The following is a 23,950-nucleotide window of genomic DNA, read 5'->3' on the forward strand; positions in this document are numbered from 1 at the left end:
TTAAGAAAGAGAAGGGGGGCTCACTCTCAGCACTTCGCGAGGACACACCTCCGCATCAGCCACCACGGTCCCTCCCGCCGTGCAGATGTGCGGGCTGAGCTCCCGAGGCTCACGCACAGACCTGCGCGGGAGCGCATCTTTGCCTCGTGGAGTCGGACGCTGTTCAGAAGAACCCATCCTCACACCAGTTAAAGTGAAGTGAACTGTCACACCACCAAGTGCACAGCCTCGGCGGCATTCTGCATAAGCATTTCCTGACCCGCGCTCCTCCGGAGAAGCAACTCCAAGGTGTGATCTGCCTACTTACCTGGCTCTCTCAGCCCAGGTCCCAGGCGGTGCCAAAGTCCAAAGTCAGAATCGCCCCTCACAGTCCCCGGGACAAAGCCGCTGACGCCATTGTCAGTAGGGGATTTGCATTTCTCCTCCCACTTGAGGCTTTCCTGTGCGTCAGTGGTAGAGTCTCTGGGACTTTACTTGAGTCGGTTCCCACCCACTCTCTATTCTAGAAATGCTAAAGAACAGAAACAATCAGGCTGGAGCCCCTCTGTAGGGCGCCCTCTCTTTATCTCTCCCCCACTCCCCGGCCGCCATCATTCCTGCGACTGCAGGTGGTCTGAGGGTGTCGCGAGGTGAGTGAGTAGGTGGAGTTACGCGCATTCATTTTCCTCAGGGGGGTCCCATATATCTGAGACCCCCTGCAGACTTGTCTGGAGCTAAATTCCTGGCTTCCTGGCTTCCTCCTTTGAGGCTGCACACTCACCCCGGTGAGCCAGCCCCTGGGATGGAAGGGGTGCTAGGACTGAAATATCAAACTCCTAGACTTCACTGTGCTCCAATTCCAGCAGGGTCTGCTCACTAGGAAGAAGACAACCTCACGCAAAGGTTTGGGCCAGCTCCTGTGTGGGCCACTCACGCCCACCCTCACTAGTCCAGGATTCTCCTTCCCACTTGCCAGGTAGCCCTGTTCCTGGTCACCGTGGTATGCTTTTCTCCCTTTGTGACATGGGCCTATTCTAGAATCACAGAGCTGGAGGGAGCTTTGGTCTCATCTATTCTAACACCTCTTTCATATCTGGAGAGACTGAGACCCAGAGAGGTGACAGGAGCTATTCAATGAGTTAGCTTCTGAGCCTGGATAAGAGGCCAGGGTTCCATTCCCTCCTTGGTGGTCTTTTTATCGCATCTTCTCCAGGCTAGATGTTAACCCTCAGCACACACGAGTTCTATGAACGTTCAGGCAAATAAAGACAGACATAAAGGAAGATAGACTGAACAAGGCAGAAAGAATGACTCGGTTTGCTTACACCTGAGCCTACAGCAATACACCAGAGTGAAAGGCCGGCTTCCTCACTCCTGGACCAGCCATCACACATGTGCACTGCCCCGGATGCTCCTCTCCCAGGTGACATTATCAGGTGCTTTAAATTCACTGCCCCTCTCCCTCCCTCATACACAAAAAGTCAGTCAACTCCAAAGTCATACTCTCTACATCACTCTACTCTGATCAGGTAGGCCTGGTCTTGGCTGCTTGCTTCCTGGGCAGTTTCTGGGAGCTTCTACTACTCTGTCTACACCCGAAGAAAGTGCCTAATTGAGGGTATTCCAATAAGCTAAGGAGCAAAGTCCGGTTTGCTCTGGGGAAGCAGTCACTGCCTTTAGGAAAAAGTCCAAATTCTTGGTACTCGAAGTGCTGTACAGTTTGGTCCCAACCTATCCGGAAACTCCCCTCCCCCTCCTCCTCCCCCTACTCCCTACCCAGAAGCCTGAGATCTGAGGCAGACTAGTCTGTTCTGCTCCCTAGATTAACCTCTCCTATTTCTGTATTGATTCAGTGTTGATTCTCCCTTCAATGGCAACTTCCTCCCCCAATTTGTGTAAATTTTTAAACATTTAATTTTAATTCCAGTGTAATTAACATACAGTGTTATATTAGTTTCAGGTGTTCCATAAAGCAATTCGGTGAGTCCATATATTACTCAGTGCTCATCAAGGTAAGTGTGCTTCCAACCCCTTTACCTATTCACCCATCCCCCCACCCACCTCCCCTCTGGGAACCATCAACTTATTGTCTATAGTTGAGAGTCTGTTTTTTGGTTTGTCCTTTTTTTTTTTTTTTTTTTTAGGTCCTGTCCCTGGTAAAGATTTCACTGTTGACCCCATCTCACAGCAATTTTCCCTTGCTCTGAACTCTCATCACACTTCTCATACCAACTAGCACTTTCCAAGAAAAAAATGAAATGCAAGCCACGTGTTTAAATTTTCTAGTAGCCACATTGAAAAAGGTAAAAGGAACAGGCAAAATTAATTTCAATCATGTAAATAATCCAATAATACAGAATATTAACATTTTTCAATATAAAAATATTAATGAGATACTTTGCATTCCTTATTTCATACTAAATCTCCAAAGTCTGGTGTGCAATTGACATTTTCAGGAAATCTCCATTTGGACAAGGCACACTTCAAGTGCTAGTCTCCATTTGGATAGCCTCATGTGGCTAGCGGCTACCCTATTGGACAGCACAGATCTAGACCACTCATTTAACACTTTTCACTTCCTGCCTTTTACTGTTAGTCATACTGGTTTTCTGTGTCTTTATTCAACTGTTGAGTGCCTGCTATACAAAGCAGACTTTGTTCTCTTCTTCCTTTTAAGGACCTCACTCCAGGACTCCCTCAGCAGCTTTCAAACTGATCTTATGACACATTTATCCTCTTAAAATTGTTGACAACTCCAAAGAATTTCGGTGTTATTATTATGTATTAAATTCCTATTTACTGTATTAAAATTTAACCTGAGAATAAAATTAAAATGTTTATTCGTGGGAAATTATAATCATAAACCCATTATGTGTTAAACTTTTTTAAATATTTATTTATTTATTTATTTATTTATTTAGATTGGGGGAAGGGCAGAGAAAGAGGGAGAGAGAGAATCCCAAACAGGCTCTATGCAGTCAGCGCAGAGCCAGATGTGTGTCTCCATCCCATGAACCATGAGACAATGACCTGAGCCGAAAACAAGAGTCAGACTCTTAACTGACTGAGCCACCCAGGCCCCTGTGTTAAACGTTTTTAAAATTAAAAACAAGTATATTTCCAATATAAAAAAAATTAGTGAGGGGGCACCTGGCTGGCTCGGTCAGTGGAGCATGCAATTTGTTGATCTCGGGGTTGTGTGTTTGAGCCCCATGTTCAGTGTAGAGATTACTTAAAATTAAATCTTTAAGGGATCCCTGGGTGGTTCAGTCATTGAGCATCTGACTTCAACTCAGGTCATGATTTCACAGTTCATGAGTTCGAGCCCTACATCTGGCTCACTGCTGTCAGCTCAGAGCCTGCTTCGGATCCTCTGTCCCCCTCTGTCAGCCTTTCCCCTGCTTGTTCTGTCTCTCTCTCTCAAAATAAAATAAACATTTAAAAATATTAAAAAAAAAAAAATCTTTAAAAAAAGTAGTGAGAATGAGTGGCATTGATTTACATTTTGAAAATCTGTAATGTACAGCTTGAGAAAAGACTGGATTCTTATATCTGCTTTTGCATTTTATCTTTTGCAAGATATTGTTTTGGTTGATGTATTTGAAGAAAAACTGGACTCGCACAGTTATGTAATTGGAAAAGGAAGAGCATTTTAATAGCCTTTTCAGATAAGCCTTCTTTGATGCCACAAAACTCAACAAGTGGTAATTTTTTAAGGATTGGTTGCACTGTGGGATGTGAAACTCTATCAACCAACTTTACATATACTGTTACGTGAAAATCTGTTAATATATCTTCTAGTTCAAATAGAACTTTACTCACACATGATTTTGTAATATCACACATTAGTTATTTGGAAAACATGAGTCCACTAAATTACACATCCTGTAAATGCTGACACACTTCATCATACAAATCAAAATCATATTAGCTAATACCACCACTGATCTCATTAGAAAAGTATTATTTTTGAGGGAGAGAGAGAAAGCACGCGCCTGTGCATGCACAAGTAGGGGAAGGGCAGAGAGAGAGAGAGGGAGACACAGAATCCAAAGCAGGTTACAGGCTCTGAACCCGTAAACTGTGGGATCGTGACCTGACCTGAAGTCGGATGCTCAACCGACTGAGCCACCCAGGTGCCCCTGGAAAGGCATTTTTAAGTATTTGGAAGTTGTAAGGTTCATATCAAGGATACAAGTTTTCCAAATTCTAGTTTTTGCTTGAGAACTCTAATTTTATTATCGGAAACAGACATTGCCAATTGTTTTCCCTGAAATGACGGTCACACTTTGTTCATTTTCAGGATAACGTCTTCCAAATACCCTAGTTTGAACAACCACTTGTCAAGTCATTCTTCCAAGTAGAAATGATGTTCTACGACAATCACACAAGTGCTTTTCCTTGAGACGATCATCATGCCTTAACATGTGTACTTCTCATTCTATGACAGAATATTAAGGAGACATTAATTTAAAATTTAATAAAATTAATTTTCCCACTTCACTGAGAACATTAAGTCAAACTGGTATTTAAACATTTTTAAGTGTTTGGTGCTAAAGAGTACAATGACTTCTAGAATAATACGGCATCACTGCCTTGGTTCATGCTAAGGCACTGGCATTACCCACCATTGCTTTGGTACCATTAGTGCCAATGTCAACAGAGTGAAAAAGTAAAACATTATTGTTATAAAAAGTTTTATTTTCAGATTTCTTTAAAAAAAAAAAGTCTTAGGACCTACGCCCGGGAGTCCACAAGACAACATTTTTGAAACCTCTCCTCTGCCCACCGTATCCTATCTACCATAGTCAGTTTACCCAGTAGTATATTATGAGGGAATCTGCCCAGATGAATGCTTTATTTCTTGGTTAAAGCATCTGCCTTAAACCTCTGTCTGCCTTCCTGTTTCATGAACTGAGCCAGGCTTCTGAGAACAGATTCTTGATGTCTACTTCTTTCTTAGAATCAAGTCTAAATAGCCACGTCACAGTATTTTGGCCCTACATCTACCCTGGCTTCATCCTTCCCAGAGAGCCGGGGAAGAAAGAAAACCAAACAAAAGCACCCTAAACTGAAATCCCTAGTTTACCAAACTCAAAGGCCACCACAGATTCCACTCCCCCATATAACTGATGCCTCAATTGTCCTACTTAGAAGCCCCACTTCTAATTTTTTTCTTGCCCCATCTTAACAGGGAGATATCAGATTATACACTTGCAGAAAAATAGATTCTAGTTCTGATTGTGCCACTTCCGAGCTGTACAAAGTCAGATCAGCTACCTAATGTCTCTGAGCCCCAAACTCTCTGTAAAAATGGGGATATTACATCCCACATGGAATTGCTGGGAAGATTCAAAGATCTAATAGAAGGAATGAGATGAGAGAAAACACTCAACAATAGCTACTATTAATAGAATAATAATAACCAAGTTGTGAGGAACTTCGAAAGTTATTAGGTTAAGCCTCCTCCTTCCCTTCTCTCCTACTGTATAGATGGGGTTTCAAATGGAGATGAAGAGAGATCAGGTGAGGTGGGCAGGTTCACATGCGTGTATCAGAGTCAGAGAGAATTCAGCCAGTTCTTCTTGACTGCTTTTTCTACCATGTCTAAGTAGAGCTGCTTGTTTAGGAGTTAGCAAGAGAAGAGAAGGGGATATCACTGTCCCTGCTGCAAGTTATAACCCAGATCCACCTTCTCCCAATTTTTGTACAAAGAATAAAACATTTGTTGGTTTTCATTTTTGTGGAAGCACCTTCCCTGTCCTGCCCAAGCTTCTCTAACGTGTCCTAGGAAAACCAGTGTGAGTTAGAGTTTGATGTTGGAGAGAGGGCACATGGGCAAACAGAAGGACATACTGAGTCTTCAAATCAGTGGTACAGCAAAGATAACTGGGACAAGGCAGTCTGGTGTGTCTTACCAGCTCATCTGTATGCAGTTTCCTCAAGCTCCATCAGAATAGGGACAACGTCTCTCAAACAAAAGACTTTAAATACCTATCCTCTTAGTTTGCTCAAGTCCAGTTTCCAATGACTGTGCTCCCTCTACTGCCATCTCAGGAGCATTACAATTTATAAAGGACAACATTCTTTCCAATAATAATAGGACTTTTTCAACTATAACTCCATGCAAGACAAAGTGCTGAGATTTACATGCATAATTTACCCAATTGTCAAATGCCCCATAGTATTAAGTATCATTCTTATTTCCAATTGACAAAGAAATTAGGCTTAATGAGGCTCAGGGACCTGGTCAACGGTAATCAGATGGTAAGGTGTGGGTTCTGGAGTCAAACTTAGGACTCTCTGGCTCCAGAAACATTTGTGACCGTTTGTCTTTGCTAAAAATCTTATCTGCTCGTACAAGAAAAGTAATAAATTTCTCAGAAACCTGTTGAGGAAGTTAGTTGAAGGATCTAAACACAAGTTCCAAAATAGAGAGGCTCATTGTAAAGGCTATTAGTTAAAGATGAGGCATATTCTCTGATTTTCCAGCTTTCCCTGGGAACATATGGACAGTTAGCCATGCATTTAAAAGTCCTGGGTGTGTCAGGATGGTGGCCACATTGCCAACAGAGTTCCAAATCGTTTAGCAAATTATGTGGCTCTATAACATCTTGTTTCTATTGTACATAAGGTGACTGTTTCTGCTGAGTCACAAATTGGAAAATGAGGTCCAACAGAAGGCTAGGATATTTGAAGTATAGACTCGTCCAAAAAAATTCCATGTTTCTGGTCAGTTAAATAACCCTTAACTGCCCTATTCCATTTAATGTATTTTTCATGTATTGGTCTCTCTCAGAATTGAATATTTAGAGCATCAGACCTAAATGTAATTTTTCTTTGTATTACAGTGCCTGGCATAGAGCAGCTATTTAAGAAATATTACTGAACTGACAGAGGGCTGAAGGAGTGCCCCTTTACCTTCGTCGGTCCTGAGGAGGGCTTTTTCAGAAGACTTGCCTTGTCCAGGCACTTCATTCTCACTAAGGTTGTCACTACCCTTGATAGTTATAATAATATCTCACATTTATAGGTTTATAAATGGTTATATAAAGTTTATATAATGATTTGATGTACATCAATTCTGTCTAAACACCAAGTTGAAGAGGGTAGAGGAGGTTATCTTTCCATCTCTCTCTCAAATATTTTAGGGAGAGGACTATCTTTGCTTAGGAAAAGAATTTGGTTAAGCTGCTTGGTATAGTAAGAAAAAGTGAAAAAGACAGCTAAATATGCTCTATTTAAAGACAAATAGAAACTGGGAATGTGGAGCAGATAGCAGAGAAAAGAAGAAAGGAAGGAAAAGAAAAAGATACAAAGGGAGCTAAAGAGGAGGAGAGAGTGGGAGAGAGAAGAAAACATGGCACAAAACTTGCAAAGAATGAAGGGGCTCAGTATAAAATCTCTGCTGGTGCAATCCAATGACATGTCTAATGATTTATATCAAATTACGTTCTGTCTTTGTTGCATACGTCCTCCTCCCTCCTCAGTCTTCAAGAATGACTGGTATGGTTTTTACTGTGGTCATATTGAAGGAAATGAAAGAAAGAAAGGAGTATTAAAAAGAGGTGTGGTATACATTTCCATTTACATAAGTCTTATTTGGTTTTTTTCATTAATGTTTTGTATAAAAATCCTAAACAGTTTTTGTTAGATTTATATCAAATTACTTTTTATGGCTTTTAAAATTTCAAATTCCAGTTGTTCATTGCAACTAATTTTTGCATACTGACAGTGTATCCTGTGACCTTGCTCAACTCCTCTATTAGTTACAGAATGTTTTTGTAGATTCTTTGGAATTGTCAGCATACACAGTCACATTATCTGTGAATAAAGACTGTTTTTTTCCCCTTTGTAATCTGTATGTCCTTTATTTCTTTTTCTTGTCTTATTACCTTATCTAGTTCTTCCAGTGCATTGTCAAATAGGAGTGATGAGAGAAGACATCTTTGACTTGTTCTTGATCTTTGGAGGAAGTCATTCAGTCTCTTACCATTAAGTATGTTAACTGTAAGTTTTTCAAATATACCCTTTAATATATTAAGGGTATAAGATTTAGGAGTTCACTTCTATTCCTTGTTTTTTTTTGTTTTTGTTTTTTTCTTTTGATAATTTTTATCATGAATGAATGTGGAAATAGAGGGATTTTTTTGCATCTGTTGATATGGCCATATGTTTTTTTTCTTGTTTAGTCTGGTAGTCTGATGAATTACATTCATTTTCAAATGTTAAACTAGTCTCAGTTTCTTGGAATAAACCCCATTTTGTTGTGATGTATATTCCTTTGTATATATTGCCAGATTTAATTTGCTATTATTTTACAAGGATTTTCAGCTCTATTTTTATGAGATACTGGTCCATAACTTTCTTATAATGTCTGTGTTTTATTTCTTTATTAAAGTAATACTGGTCTCAGAATAGGTTAAGAAGTGTTTCCTCCTCTTCAATTTTCTAGAAGAGATTATGTAGAGTTTGTATTATTTCTTCCTTAAATTTGAACCATAGGTCATGACCTGAGCTGAAGTTGGATACTTAACCAACTGAACCACCCAGGTGTCCCCTATTTCTTACTAAAATTTGAAAGAATTCACCAATAAAACTATGTCTCCCTGGAATTTTCTTAGTGGAAAATTTTTACTCCACAAGTTCAATTTCTTTTTTTCTTATTGAGGTATAGCTGGCATATAGCATTATATTAGTTTCAGGTGTACAACATAATGATTTGATATTTGTGTATATTGCTAAATGATCATCACAATAAGTTTGGTTAACATTCATCCCCATGAATAGTTACAATTTTTTTTTCTTGCAATGAGGACTTTTAGGATCTACTCTCTCAATTTCTGTATTAGACATAAAACTGTTCTGGATAGCTAGTTTGTATCATTTAAAGAATTTGTTCATCTGTTATATTTGTAGGCATAAAGCTGTTAAAAATATTCTCTTCTTATTATTTTAATTATGATCTATAGTAATGTCACCTCTCTCAATCCTGATACTGGTAATTTGTATCTTTTCTTTTTTCCAGGACAATCTGACTAGAAGTTTATCAATTTTATTGATCTGAAAAAACAAGCTTTAGGTTTCATTGATTCTCTATATTGCTTTTCTGCTTTCTGCTTCATTGATTTCTGCTCTTGCCTTTATTATTTCCTTCTGCTAACTTTGGTTTCAATTTGCTTTTCTTTTTCGAGTGTGTCTTAAGGTAGAAGCTTAGGTCATTGATTTTTCTAAGATAAACATATATGTTTCCCCTTTCCCATTGCTTTAGCTGTATCCCACAAATTTTGATATATTATAGTTTAATTCTCAGTCATTTTGTTCAAAATACTTTCTAATTTCCCTGTGATTTCTTCTATGATGTATGCATTTGTTTTGTTTTGCTTTAGATCTGTGTCATTTAGTTTCCAAATATTTGGAGACTTTTCTAGATATCTTTTTATTATTTATTTTAACTTAATTCCATTGTGGTTAGGGAATTTTTTTAACTTGAGTTATTTTAAATTTATTGATTCTTTTTTTTAGTGACATAATATGGCCTATCTTGGTCAATGTTTAGGGTTCACTTAAAAGAATGTGTTCTCTGTAGCTGTTGGGAGGAGTGTTCCGTCAATATCAATTAGGTAAAGTTGGTTGATAGTGGTATTCAACTCTTGTATTTCACTCCAGATTTTCAGCCTATTTTCAGTTATTATTATCAGAGGAGTGTCGAAATCTTCAGCCATAATTCTGCATTTTCCTCCAGTTCTGTCACATTTTGTTTCATGTATTCTGAGGCTTTATGTTTAGGTGCATAAACATTTAGGATTCTCTTGCCCAATTGATGATTTTTCCCTTCATGATTATGAAATGACCCTTTTTATCTGGGATAAATATTTTTTGCTCTGAAGTCGACTTCATTTTATATTTATATATCCACTTCAGCTTTTTTTGATTCATGTCAGAATGGTATATTCGTTTCCAGATATTTTAACGTATTTATTTTATATTCGAAGTGGGCTTCCCATTGGTAGCGAATAATTGGTCTTGCTTTTTTACTCAATTTGACAATTTCCCCGCTCTGCCTGTTGACAGCATGTACTAAGCACTGCGTGAGCTAAGTTGTTCCCCCCACTCCTCTCGAGTGGTTTTATTCCCCTAACTGTGGGTAGTTCCCTCACACACATGCACTGATCAGTAACTGAAGAATCAAGGGGAGTGTTCAGCAGTCTCCTATCTGGTGCTCTGCCCTGTGAATTTTGGCCATCTTGGTCTCCCCAAATTCTCAACTCTGTCTTCTCATCTTGGGAGACTGCCAGGGTCTGTTTGAGTTCCCGCTTTCTGTGTTGCGTCCTGGAAACGTTCTCCAGAAAATAAGATGGAGCAGAAAGATGTCTCATTTCTTCGCTTCTTCCAGGGATCATTCTCTTGCACTGCTTCTGTTTGCCAATGCCTGAAAACCCATTGTTTCGTATGTGTATTTTTTCTTTTTCTGTTAAGGGAGGAGGATAAACCGACCCCTGGAAGGGCTGCCAAATTTAATAAAACAAGACTCTCAGTTAAATCTGAATGTCAAATCAACAGCAAGTACTTGTTTAGTATATGTATGACCCATAGTTATAGTATAAGTATGCCTGAAATTCAAATTTAATGGGTCTTCTTGGATTTTATCTGGCAACCCTAATCCCTGTTCAATCCATCATGTTCAAAGCAGAAGTCCCCAGATGCTCTTTTAAGTGCCAGAGCTATATACTTGTTTGGAAATCCATTCAATTCAGTATGAAATATTTACTGAACTGCTACGGTGTGCTTATCACAATGAGAATGATTCTAGGTCAGAATCTTCTTGAAGATACATCACATTGGCAGAGAAGACAAAATAAGGATATGAAACTATAAGTGCTCAGTTGACCTACAATACTAAGCACAAATGTCACAGGAATTCAGAAAAGTTAAAGGCTAAAATGAACCGAAGAAGTCCGAAAATACGGAGATGTGGTTAACAGAAAGAGTGAAGAATTAAAGAATTGTATTCGGTCAGGGGAAAGGGCAAGGATGTTCTACCTGCCTAGAGAAGGTAAGACTGGCAGCCTTCCAGAGAGTGAGGAAAATAACCTGAACAAAAGATGCTTTGGGCAAGTCATGATAAACAAGGTTAATTGGTACCAGGACATTTAGGAACAGTTGTTCGGTTTGTTCATTGCACAAGGGAGCCCGGTTGGGAGGATGAGTGAGGACTGAAGTCTGAACTGCTCCAGTTCCCAGGACATGAGCCTCTATGCAGGGCCTCATCCAATGAGAGAAAGGGACGCTTTTTTCTAATGCTAAGCTGCTTTGCGGGACATTTAAGGTTCCCTAGGTGGGAACTTCGGTATCTCCCTTCTGAGTAGTCACAGTACGTCTATACCTGTGACCCAGATTCTCCCATGTTGGAATCACTGTGAGGAAAAGTGAGTGGAGATGTTACAAGGTGCAGCATCTCTGAGCTACAAACATTGTTCTACTGGGCTACTGTGGAATAAAAAGAGTGGGAAGGGACAAAATGAAATTTAATTTCATAGTTTGAAGGAGCAAAGTAGGTAAGCAAGATTGGAGCTGATAGGGTTTTGGATAGAACCCCTCTGAAGTTCAATATCAGCGCTGTGTAGTCTGTCTATTAGCAGAAGGTTATCCAATGAAGAATGGCCCTAAATTCAGTGTTGTAAATTCAAAGGCCTCCTGGAACAGGTAGTTAATGGACTTGTGGAGAACCTTTCTAACAGGCACCTGAAAATCTTTTTTCTCTGGAAAATCTTTCAGGAGGAGCTGCAAATCAAGACTTTTAGGGAAAATGGAATCTCAATTTTGGCATAATTTTTAAAATGTATACCTCTCTATGTATATCTCACAAAGCACAGTGTAGACTTACACTGTTCCAAACAGATAATGCAGATCTGTAGACGTGGATGTTACTGGTGCACTTTCTCTGTTCTAAAGCAGTATTTCCGGGGAGCCTGGGTGGCTCAGTCCATTGAGCATCCAACTCTCGATTTCGGCTCAGGTCATGACCCCAGGGTCATGAGATCAAGCCCTGCGTCTGGCTCCACACTGAGCTTAGAGCCTAAGAGTCTCTCTCTCTCTTTCTCTATCCATCTCTCCCCCCTTCTCTCTTTCAAATAAAATAAATAAATAAACAAAAAATAAAATAAAAATAAAGCTGTGTTTCCTAGCTCTAACCATGGTACACACTAGCTCCATGACCTCCCCCAAAAAAGAAGAGAAAGAGAAGGGGGAAACAGAGGAGAACCAAGGCAGACATCACTCTATATATCAAGACAGGATGAATGCAAATATTTTGGAAGCCGTAAACCACAACAACTACTTCCTTTTCTCTCCTCATTTCATCAGTTTGATCTTCTTAAAAGGATGAGGCAACCCAATGCAGACTTAACTGGTTGGAACAATAGGCTCATGTTCAGTTTTATCACCCACATTTCATACTAGCATCCCTGTCTGGAAACTCTGAGGGTTTTTATTACTCATCTCTACGGAAAAAGCCTCTATAAGATCTTCACCAGCTTGGAAGTCCTTGCTACAAGAAAAAAAAAAATCCCCAAAGCAAATAACCACCTGTAACAAATAAATGACTTGTGAAAAAAATGTCATTGGAAGGGTGAATCATTCTTTCTTACATATATAGAAATTATCAAGGACTGTGCAGTCAAAAATGAAGAATTGCTGGGGCTCCGGGGTTGCTTAGTCAGTTAAGTGCCTGACCGGCTCAGGTCATGATGTCACGGTTCGTGGGTTTGAGCCCCGCGTCGGGCTGTGTGCTGACAGCTCAGAGCCTGGAGCCTGCTTCAGATTCTGTGTCTCCCTCTCTCTGCCCCTCCCCGACTCACGCTGTCTTTCTCTGTCTCAAAAAAATAAACATTTGAAAAAATTTTGTAAAAAGTGAAGAATTGCTATCTTCTTTCTCTGAAGAATTGTTCGACTTCTCAAATCGTTGCTGATGAGGGGGCAATAAATGCATGTCTTACCTTTTCGGCTACTGCCTGGGTCGATCCTTCTGTGTGGACTACCAAGTTCCTGCTTAGTTTTATACTCTATTAGAGCAAAGGGGGAAAATCTAACACAAAACTAACAACACAGTTTTTAATGGAAAAGTGCTATTTTAAGGACAGCCAGTCCTATCACATAAAGCTGTCTATATTGGTCAAGTTGTAAAGGTTTTGTTTTCCTTAGTTTGAAGGCTAGAACCTTAACTGAGCACCAGAGGGTACTCTTCTCACAGGGAAGCCAACTGGCAGGGAGATAAAAAATGAAGGCTTCTGAGTTTCCTTCACATGTAAAACAGATGAATGTTATTCTCTAGGCTTTTCTCATTCGGGATTGTGTAATGGCCTTGACCCTGAAATATCATGGTGTTTACAGAATTAATAAACTAGGCCCCACGAACCTGCTCTGTGGCTCTGGCGAGGGTATGGGACAGTACTTTACAGCAGGATGGATGTAGGGGGAAGGAGAGGGGAATGTGAACAATAATACTTAGGTCAAACGATTACAGAGATTTATTCCTGGTTTTGCTTAACTCGAATACCTGAATGGTGACATTGTTAGATTCATATCTAGGTGAGATCTGAGCCAGGAATTTGGTCAATTGAGATAAAACCTTTCTTTGCACTGTATTTATTTAGGGTTGTCAAGTTTACACAGAGTGGTAATGCCAAGGTATCAAGGATCTCTTGCCTTTCCATAACACTTTCCATAGCACTCCCCAAGATATATCATCAGAGTAAAGGTGGTGTACTTGTTATACAAATGCACCTTCAAGACAAGTCCTCTAGCTGTCCCCTCCAGATAAGTGGCCACTTTTAAATCCTCTCTTTTTGGAAATTCTAGAGCCACTACTGCTTATTGGCTGGTTGGCTGCTTTTTTCAGAGAACGTTCTCTAATAACCCAATTCACTTTTTACATAAAGGCAAGGTCTCTGCATTCACTACCTTATTTGCTACAGGGAGTAGAAAAATTTGCAAGGAAATCACAAGAGAAGTATTAATCTTTAACAAATGTTGTTATGATATAAATGATTAATAATCATTCATTACACAAAATAACATCCATTCTCAAATCCTGACATCCGTGGTAATGTACTGAAAAGCTATCCTTTCAAACTCCCTTTTCAGCCACATTCAATCTGCAGATTCTCTCGGGGTGGAAAAGCTGGTCATGTGTGGTCGTATCAGATGTAACGTGAAACTTGACGTGATTGCATAGTGGTAACTTGGACCAGAAGCGCATTGTCCTCTTGCCCACACTCTAAAATACTGCCCCATTGTAAACAAGATGTCTGGCTTACTTGGGACATCCTTTCAAAATGTTTAAACTAAAATAAAAGCTGACATCATAGGGGAAGTCTGTATTCCCCGTGTATTTCTAACTTTGTATGCCATTCCCAGAGAAAGCCACTGGATGTTGCTTAATGATGATAACAATGGATCACATACAGTGGTTGGCAAAGGGGAAAAAAAAACAATTAGTCATCCAGTCAACTCATCTTCCCAGCAAAGGGCAGAATACTTAGATAGGGAACCTAACACTCTATTTAAGGCAAATGGCCAAGTATTAAGAACTACACTGACATCGTTGTCTCCTCTAGCAATACTGACCGAGCACCAAATCTGTGTTAGTTGGCTGCACCCATGCCCTACTTGATTCCTTAAATGGAAGGTTCCGATACAGTGCTGCTCTTTTCTTTGGAGATAGCCAATAGAGTAAATGTTGTCTGGTGGAAGGTAATTAACTCTTGCAAATGATGCCTGCGCAAAACTCAAGGTCAGGTTACTACAGAGAATACCTTGACAAGCCAAGGCCAACACAGAGGAAAAGTCCTGGAGAGTCCTCCTCTCTGGAGAGTTTATCACCTTTGCTGTGAACTGTATTGTGTAAACTCTGGCTCAGAAAGGGCTATTGTTTCAGCCTTGCTTATTCACCTGATTGAGTTTATTCAAAAGCACAGCTGAAATGCGTGGTTTCTCACCCTGAGACTTTGGTTTTTATACTAATTGGAGAGTCTACCTTGTTCCTAGGTATATTTCATTTTAAGCTCAACTGTATAGGTAATTCAGATTCTCAAAGTAGATTTTTTGTAATATTTGAGGGTGGGAGACTAGAACTATCCAGAATGGCTGCCAGATTCCGATTTCACTTTGGGCTTTGTTGTGAAGAACATGGAAGTCTCCATCCAGCAATGTTTTATTCCTCATTGTGACCCAGGCTCTTGGGCCCATGGTGGGACCCCAGTCAGGGTACTCAATCTCTCTTGGCTCTCTCTTTGGGATGCTGACTGGTAAGGACCATGTAAGCCACTTTCAGTGGCCTCTTCTATCTATGGAAGATGTTACTGAATAAAGACAACATGTGTCCCTGGTTCTAGTTGTATCCATAGCCCTGGACCCCTGGACCTCCCAGTTAGCCTCGGACACCTAGTTCCTTTTTTTTTTTTCCTTAAGCAACTTGGGAGTTGAATTTCTATCAGAAGCAGCCAGTTATTGCCTGATTGGTAATCAATATAGTACCACACTATGGACTAGAAATAAGGACAGAGAACCCAGAAAGAGAATGGCAAACAGACAGTAGATTGTTTTTAAAGAAGCTGTATTCAAAGTTACAAGGAGTGTGACTTACTTCACAGTGAACTCGCTGAATTGGTTGACGTTTTGCAGGGTTACATCTGTTACTCTTTAACATTTCATGGAGGACTGAGGAAGTGCCAGCACACTGGGAAAAGAGCCAACATGAAATGGTTGTATAATAAAAGGGAAAAAGGTTGAATTCTGAAAGTTAAAGACCGGTAAACTCAAGTTCTATAGCAAGGGGAAGAAATGCCACAGTGAATGATGTGAGTAGAACAAGGTATTGACTTTACATGAACTACGTTTTCCCCCCACGCCAATCTAATATTTTAATCTATTGACAAACGAGAGGCAAATTATAGCTGGGTGTCAGAGCTGGAGCTGGTGGTGCAAATCCCACAGCCCAGCCAGAGAGGCCACGAGAAGACTGAGAATTCCAGGTCAGAGGAATGCAGATAGAGACCAGAACTGGGGACATATTTGTGCCAGGGGTCTAGAACCAAGATTAAGACAATCTAAGATGCCATGCCGTTTTCTGTCCCTTAAAAAATTGCATTTTCAAGCATGGGCCTATGAAGATTGTTCCTTTGAGAATAAAGAGCGGTCACCAGGTGACTTCTTTGCACGTTGTTAATTATTCATGTGTCACTCATTCACCAAACACTTACTAAATGCCTTGTTTTTGAAAGGTACTTGAATAGGTGTAAGAAAATAAACATGATGAACAGTTGGTGAGGTTTCTCCCCAGTGACAACAGCTGCATCAGGGAGCATTTGGATTATGATCTCATCAGTACTAACTATTCTATTTTAAAAATTACCAAACTAAGTCAATTACTTTTTCCTCTACTTTGAAAATTTGATACAAGATAGGACAAAAATTCAAAAAAAATAATGTTTTAAACAGCTCTTTTCATCACAACGTGGCTCTTTTTTAACTTAAAAAAATTTTTTTTTAATTTATTCATTTTTGAGAGATAGAGTGCAAGTGGAGGAGGGGTGGAGAGAGAGGCAGACACAGAATCCCAAGCAGGCTCCAGGCTCCGAGCTGTCAGCACAGAGCCTGACGTGAGATCGAACCCATGAACCATGACATCACGATCTGAGCCGAAGTCAGACACCTAACTGACTGAGCCATCCAGGTGCACCTCCTTTTTAACTTTTTTTAAACTTACAGTTTAAAGTATGGTTCCACCCTTGTCTGTAGGTCCCAGATTTCTAATTTTTTTTAACTTACTGCTTTATACAGTTTCAATATGTTGCTAACTGGTACCCTGCTCCTACCAACTAAAAGTGCTATCTTTTATCTGCAACTTTGTTTTTTTCACAGTCAGAAGCAAAACAAACATGAAACAAAACATATGGGGAAAAGATTATTTCAGACTTTTCACTGTTCACTTCTATTTTTACTTTTTTCATAAATCAGTAAACTGTTATTCTTCCAAGCATGTTTCTACATCACTCATTTTCTGGGGCTTTTCATTCCTCTATATGTTCTTTTGCATAATAACTCATTAAATAAATCTCATTTACAGATCTCTGACAAGCTTGTATATCTTGAACTCTCATGTTTCATTATGAACTTGATGTAAAACATCCAGTTTGAATACATTTTAAGCTGTTACTAAATAATTTCCTTATACCTGAATACAGGTGTCTGTAAGATAAGTCAGCGGGTGGTTTATTTATTCATCTATTAATTCAGTAAATTACTGAGAACCAGCAGAAACAATGAGCTGCATTAAGTTAAAACCAGATGGAAAGTCAACTTGGTCAAGACATGTCCCTGCCATCAAATTTGATCCCAATTGCCGGAAGAGACAAATGTTAACATTGAACAAAAATACTTCAAAATAGGTAATTTGCGACTTGTATCAGGTAATTTGAACAAACCAAGGAAGGCTGGGTGGAGATAAACCCTAAATGGTGGTTGGGATTTTTTTTTTTTAAATAAGCGTCACACCCAGCATGGAGCCCAATGTGGAGCTTGAACTCACAACCCTGAGATCAAGACCTGAACTGAGATCAAGAGTCAGACGCTTAACCAACTGAGCCACCCAGGTGCCCTGAGATTTTTGAGAAGGGCTTGGAAAAGACATCATAAGTGAAGAGAAAGGTGTCAGTATAAGGTGAATAGACAAGAAAACACTGTGTTCGGGCAAGGTAAAGCAAGGCGCATCAGTAGAAGCTAAAGCTCCATATTAGCAAGTAGAAGATAAAGCCAGCGAGCAGTGAGCGTTGTGGTGTTTTGAATGTCAAGCTCATGAATTTGGAGGATTTCTATGGCCCAGTTGTCCTCCCCTAACTTCGTTCTCAGCCACTCCAACCCGTCCTCAAAACTTTTGCCAGAGTGAATCTCCTAAAAGATAAAGTTAACATATGGCCCCTCTGTTGAAGACTTTTCAGTGGGTTTCTTAAGCCCACTCAAGAATGGGTATCTATGAGACTGTTCACAGCTGAGCAACAAAATGAAGGCTCCCTCTGGCTGAACTTGGCCCGTTAGGGTCCCCTGTGACCCTGTCTGGGATTGTAGGTAGCTGGGTAAATGAGACCACTCTTTAGCCCAAGCAATCGTCTCAGACAAAGATGGACAAGGGCCCTACAACCCATCATGTCACGGCAAACGGGCCAAGAGAGCTCTCCAGGAGCTGAGCTCCTGGGACACTTATGCCACGGAACTGGATATCGTTAGCCTCACTGAACCCAAACGGACCTTTGCATAACTATGTCAAATTCACATTGTCAATGCATTTAATTTCAGTGAAACATCCATTCTATTGAATTTATGTTGTTTATTTGAATTTTACAGATTATATTTTCATTTTAATTTGACTTTAAAAATTTGTGTTGTACGTGCTGGAAAGTAGGGGTGGGTGTATGTCTTAACGAATTTTTGTCTAGTTTTATATGTGCACACTTAAGTAACATTATGATAAAAATAATTTAAGTAAACAGTGAATTTTACATAATCATTTTACTTTAAAGGAGTTGTGTATATTATCCAAATAGGGAACATAGCATTATCTCATTTGGTCTTAAAATAATCCCTGCAAGATAGTTATCACTATCTGCATATTATAGATGAGGAGACAGAGAGTGAGAGGATCCAAGTAACTTAGGCAAAGTCAAACAGCAGTTGAGGGGCAAAGTGGTGATTTTAACCCATCTCTGTTTGATGTCATTTCCTCGGCGCACACAGATTCAAAAGTCACCTTCAGGGACATGAGAGTAAAATTTGGGGATGAGGGTTTCTAAGACATAGAAACAGAAAAGTACAAGAACTTAGACTCATCCACAAAACCGATTTCCAGGCTGCATCGCTTCAAGAGAAAACTATGGATTATAGTCTCATTAAGCAAGGAATCCTGTTGGATGACTTCATTTCTTCTGTTACCCACTGAATTCTGATTGCTTAACAGATTTCGACTCCCCAAACATTTCAGTTTCGAGAGCTAAGTTGAAACAGTGAAGAATTCTTTGACATTTGGAAGGAAATGCCTTTTATAGCGATAGGTGCCTATTTCCCCAAACACCAAAAGCAGACTTCAAACACCATCCCCGTGGCTGCTCTTTTCTGTCCACATCTCTTTCAAAAACAAGTAACAGCAGCAACCAAAACCCAACAAAATTGGCTCTAGCCTGCTTGGAGTTGAAGCCAGATCTGTTCTTGGTTTCCCAAGCCAAAGTGGGAGATGTAGTTAGTTGAGTTCTAAGCCCTTCACAGTGCTAAAGAACAATGGAGTGAGAGTTTCAAAATTAAAACCATGCGTTCAGTAGTAAACAGCTCCAACTGGTGCTTGATTACTAACTAGATGTTCTATTTCTGACATGATTTGAGCAAACACAGGAAACCTCATAGGCGTGGATGGAGAGATGTTTTCCCTTTCAGGGCAAAAAAGAGCAACATCGGATGGATTTATGATCATCATGATTCTTTTTTAAATTTTTTAAAAAAATATTTATTTATTTTTGAGAGAGAGAGAGGCAAAGAGAGAGGGAAACAGAATCCGAAGCAGGCTCCAGGCTCTGAGCTGTCAGCACAGAGCCAGACACGGGGCTCGAACCCACAAACCGGGAGATCATGACCTGAGCTGAAGTCAGATGCTCAACCAACTGAGCCACCCAGGTGCCCCTGATCATTGTGATTCTGGACACCATCAAAAGCCAATGGCTTTGAAGGGGTTCTCATTTTTATGGCTTCAGAGGGAGCCCTTTTCTTTCCCAGGAGTCCTCTCCAGAGGGAGAGGCTGTGTAGAGTTTTCCTGAAGGTAATGAATGTCAGCACATTGCCAGCTAGGCCACGTGTTCCTTTCTTATCACATGAAACTGACCTTTCTGACCCAGCATGTTCTCCTTGTTCATCACTGTGATTAATTTCAAGTTCATGGTGATGCAGGTTTCTAGATGAATTGCGTGGTTCACTCCAGATGGTAAATATGTACCTCTGGCATCTCCTCACCCTTCTGGAGAGGTCATGTGCTAGCATACAAGAACGAAGGCTTTTAAAATAGTTGGTTTACACTCAGATCTGAACCCTACAAAACACTCTGCCCAGACTAGCCTCTGTCCTTTCAGCTAGCAGAGATCTTCCCCTTCCTACTCATTTTCCATTAAATGCCAAGCGACTCAAGGGAGTTATGAGCAAAATGAAAATGTTTAGCACATAATTCAAGATTTTGAGGTTTTTTATTCAGTCAGTGGAAGAACTAGGACTCATGAGAGTTCTCGAATTGACATTCACTAGGCCCCAAAATCATGCTTATCCACTAGAAATTTCCAAGTTAATTTTCCTGATGCATGCTACTGCATTTCCTCTAGCGAGCGAAAATCTTGTTCCATTGGTCATCACTGTCAACAGGGACAAAATATGCAAAATAGATTTTACATATTTATACAAAAATTGCTGGTCAGAAATTGCTCTATGTATATTCATTTCTGCATCACGAGGATAGTTTCAACATCGATTGTACCCAGAATTTCCCCCCGCAAGCTTTGCTGGAGGCTGTAAGTGGTTCAGGTCATGGAGAATAAGTTAATTCACATTTCTGTCTTCTCCCTTTTCAAAATTAAGTTTTCATATCTAGGCATTTTCTTAGGATTCCAAATAAAAAGGAAGGAGATTGTTCTTATGTGCATCTGGGCAGTCCAAATACCTACATGGACGAGTGGCTGCTTCAGCCCATCTGTCGTCTTTGCAGCCCACAACCATCACCTCCAGAAGCCTCTGCTGAGGTTTCCATGGAGCTTTGGGAAAAACCTGATTGGAGCCTTTAGAGGATCTGTGGCTATAAATGTGGCCGAAGACAAGACACTGACAATCTGGGAGCAGAGTGTGGGGATGCAGAGACGTACCCAGGGCTGGCCCACCTGCCCGGGACGCCCCGGTTCTGTAGCTGTTGCTCACCCATTACACACCACTCCTCAAATTCACTGACAACACACCCACTGAGTGCCTCTGAGATCAGTGGGAAAGAGTCCTTGTCTTCAAAGAGCTCGCGGTCTAATGGGGAAGGTAGGAGCTTTGTAATAAGCTAACCATGTCTGAAGGAGGTGAAAAGGCACCAGGGAGGTGATTTTTGAGCTAGGTTTTGAAGGCCGAGTGTGAGATTGCTACAGACAAAAGAGGGAACCGCATGTACAAAGACGAGGGGCTGATCTGCTCGGAAGGGGTATGAGATCTTCGGGGCCGGGTGGTCCTCGTAGAGGTGGCAAGGCAGGTTGGCCAGATCAGGAAGGCCTGTGGTTTCATACAGAGAGGAAGAGGTGGGGTGAATAGCCATAGTGTTGAGAATAGACCTAGGCGGGTGGGTTTTAGAGGGAGAGAGGCCAGGTTGAGGGGTTTGCCGTAGTCTCAGCAAATGTTCATGAGGGCTGGGAATAAGGCAGTGGCAACAGGATGAGAAGAGAGAAAGCCACTTCAGAGATTGTTTTTGAGGCAGAGATTGGATGTCGATGAGTGAGAAATCCACAGAGGTTTCTAGTTTGGGGGAGTAAGCTGATGGCAGACATTCTGAAAGGGGCTTCTCTCTCACTCACACACGCTCTCTCTGTCCGTTTGTCTCTCCCAGTCCTCTCTCTTTCTCCACCTCTGTTCCACCTCTTTGTCTACTCCTGTTGTTTCCTGTGATATTCCGTCTCTGTCTTTGTCTTTCGTTCTCTTGTGGTGCCGGCTTCTCTCTGCATATCAGCTCTGCTCTCCTCTGTAACGACCAACTTCTTCACTATCCACATGTGCTCTGCTCCTTGGTAACTTCAGATGACAAGTCCCTTTGACATTGCATAACCCTGTTCAGTCCAATTAAATTCTGTCACTTTCCATTGCACTTCTCATTATAAAGTTCATTCCATTTTTCTTCGTTCAAATTTGCAATAGAATCTAATTAGACCAGCTCTTCTTTCTATGCTAGCCCAGAGAGTCTTTTGTCCTGGACGCTTCTCAGAACCACCTAAAGGGCTTAAAAAAAGTACCAGTGCATGGATCCACCCTAGGCCCACTGAATCAGAATCTTTAGAGATGTAATGCGTAGCATGTGCATTTGCTTTAAAGTTCCACTGGTGATGCTGATGTACAAATAGGACTGAATCCACTGCCGTACGTGACAAGTCATGAATCATAATTCATAGCACAGACCTTGGGTCAGGGGCTCTTAACGATTCCAGTTTCAACTGGAGGGGTCAGTGGAGTGGCCTGGAAGGTCACACCATGCAAACATGGCCATCCAGGGGTTGTGAGTAGGGAGAGCCTCTTAGAATAGCCTGTGGTCATACAGACGCCATGAAATGTGTTTGCTAAATTGGTCTTGTGAGGGGTAAAATGTGAAAGCATGCATTTGCAGTGACTTCCCATGGGTTCTGTGGTAGGATGCAGGGGAGGGGCCCCTAGTCTCGATGGGAGGAGTATGGGATAAGGAGGTAACTCCTAAGTTGAAGCTTGGGGGAACACTAGCAATTTGTCTGCTGAAGAAGATGAGAAATGGGACCACAGGCAGATGAGAATAGTGTATTCAAAGCAAAGAGATTTTTGTGCAGGATGGCATTATAAATTCGTACTTCGAGCGTCCGTGGCCACCCTTCCTAAACACATGGTAAAAAGCTCACAAAACTCCTTAATTTCTTTGTCCTGGAAGTCTGTTACGTTCCTGGCAGAACTTGTAGAGATAGTCAATCCAGAATGGGGTGCACTATAAGGGGGCCGTGAGAAACTAGACTGGAGAGGTACGCAAGGGCTCCATTGTGAAGCTTCATGGTCAGTTTAGTAGAACACTAGCTACCATTTATCAAGCAACTACATGCCAGGCACTTTATGTACATTACTTCCTTTCATCCTCCCAGAACTCAGAACGTCAGGATTTTTACACTCATGTTATACACCTGGAAACAGAGGCTCAAGTAGCTTAAATCTACTTGTCACAGTCACAAAGCTAGAAAACAGCAGAGCTGGAATCTGACCAAGTTCTCAGCCTTAAAGTGTAAAAAAGAGAGGGGAGGAATGCTGTATTTAGAAATGAAAGAAAAAAAAATGTTTATATGTATAAGATATTGCATAATGGGGTCATTTCAGCCCTCAAATGGTTTAAAATATTCATAATCATATCTGTATGGGTAAATGTTATAAATACTCTGAATCTCATATTTTTGGTCTTTTCAAACACCCTAGCAATATAGAGAATATTTTCATTAAGCAAAACTTGGTGTGTACACCCAGAATGCAAAGTAAGTAAATAAAAGGGAAGTTGTGCAGGGTACTTGGAAGAGGGAGATCAATGAGGAGCCAGCGTCCTTCCATCTCCCTTGTCAACTACTTTCCCTAAATTCACGAACTCCATGACTCTAGCCTATAGCCCACAACAATTTCTAGAATCTTGAACATTTTTCTACATACCATTCAAGCCTGTGGATCCAGGAAGCAATCAAATATCGTGTGCGGGTGACAGAGTGTACCTTTGCCAAGGTGGAATGGTGTGGCTGTGCGGGAAGGCTCTGGCCACCTGGTAAACCCACTCCTGTGTTGTCACGGGTGCTCCTATGACCTAGACGAGGGCAGAACCAATCATGGACCTGATTTAGTGCTCACTACTAGGACAGCCATCTTTTCTTAGAGCCACAGAAACAAACAGTGAGCTTAAATCTTGTTTTGGATGAGAACTCACCAAGACTGTCCTTGGTGAAGTCCCCAGTTAGCCACAGCACATGATAAAGTCACCCAGGGCAATGTCCCATTGCTGGTCCTCTTTGCTTGTTTTAGGATTCTTCTCAAGGAGGAAGCATGCTAAAGTAATTCACACATGTTTAAATGTAAATTATTTTATGTGGCCAGCACAAGCCACCCCTAAATCCTTGTTCCTTTTGGGAAGTAAAGAAGTTTTAAGCACAGCACC

General features: G+C 40.8%; 1 protein-coding gene and 1 long non-coding RNA gene across 4 annotated transcripts in view; one reads left to right on the forward strand and one right to left on the reverse strand.

The window, feature by feature from the left end:
• Positions 1-23,587, reverse strand: part of STAT4 (signal transducer and activator of transcription 4) — a 113,376-nt gene extending 89,789 nt beyond the window's left edge. For all 3 annotated transcript variants that reach the window (XM_027054481.2, XM_027054488.2, XM_027054473.2), the window contains exons 1-2: positions 23,455-23,587; positions 15,626-15,718 (exon numbers count right to left, since the gene is read on the reverse strand). The gene's annotated coding sequence lies outside the window, so the exon portion shown is untranslated. The remainder of the gene's footprint in view (positions 1-15,625; positions 15,719-23,454) is intronic.
• On the forward strand, positions 596-8,241 carry LOC113597701 (uncharacterized). Its single transcript, XR_008295492.1, has 4 exons — positions 596-1,415; positions 1,934-1,991; positions 6,831-6,967; positions 7,884-8,241. It is a non-coding gene; the product is annotated as an uncharacterized LOC113597701 (long non-coding RNA).
• Positions 23,588-23,950: the final 363 nt, after the last annotated feature.

Source organism: Acinonyx jubatus, chromosome C1 (assembly GCF_027475565.1).
Source record: "Acinonyx jubatus isolate Ajub_Pintada_27869175 chromosome C1, VMU_Ajub_asm_v1.0, whole genome shotgun sequence".
NCBI classification, from domain to species: Eukaryota; Metazoa; Chordata; class Mammalia; order Carnivora; family Felidae; genus Acinonyx; species Acinonyx jubatus.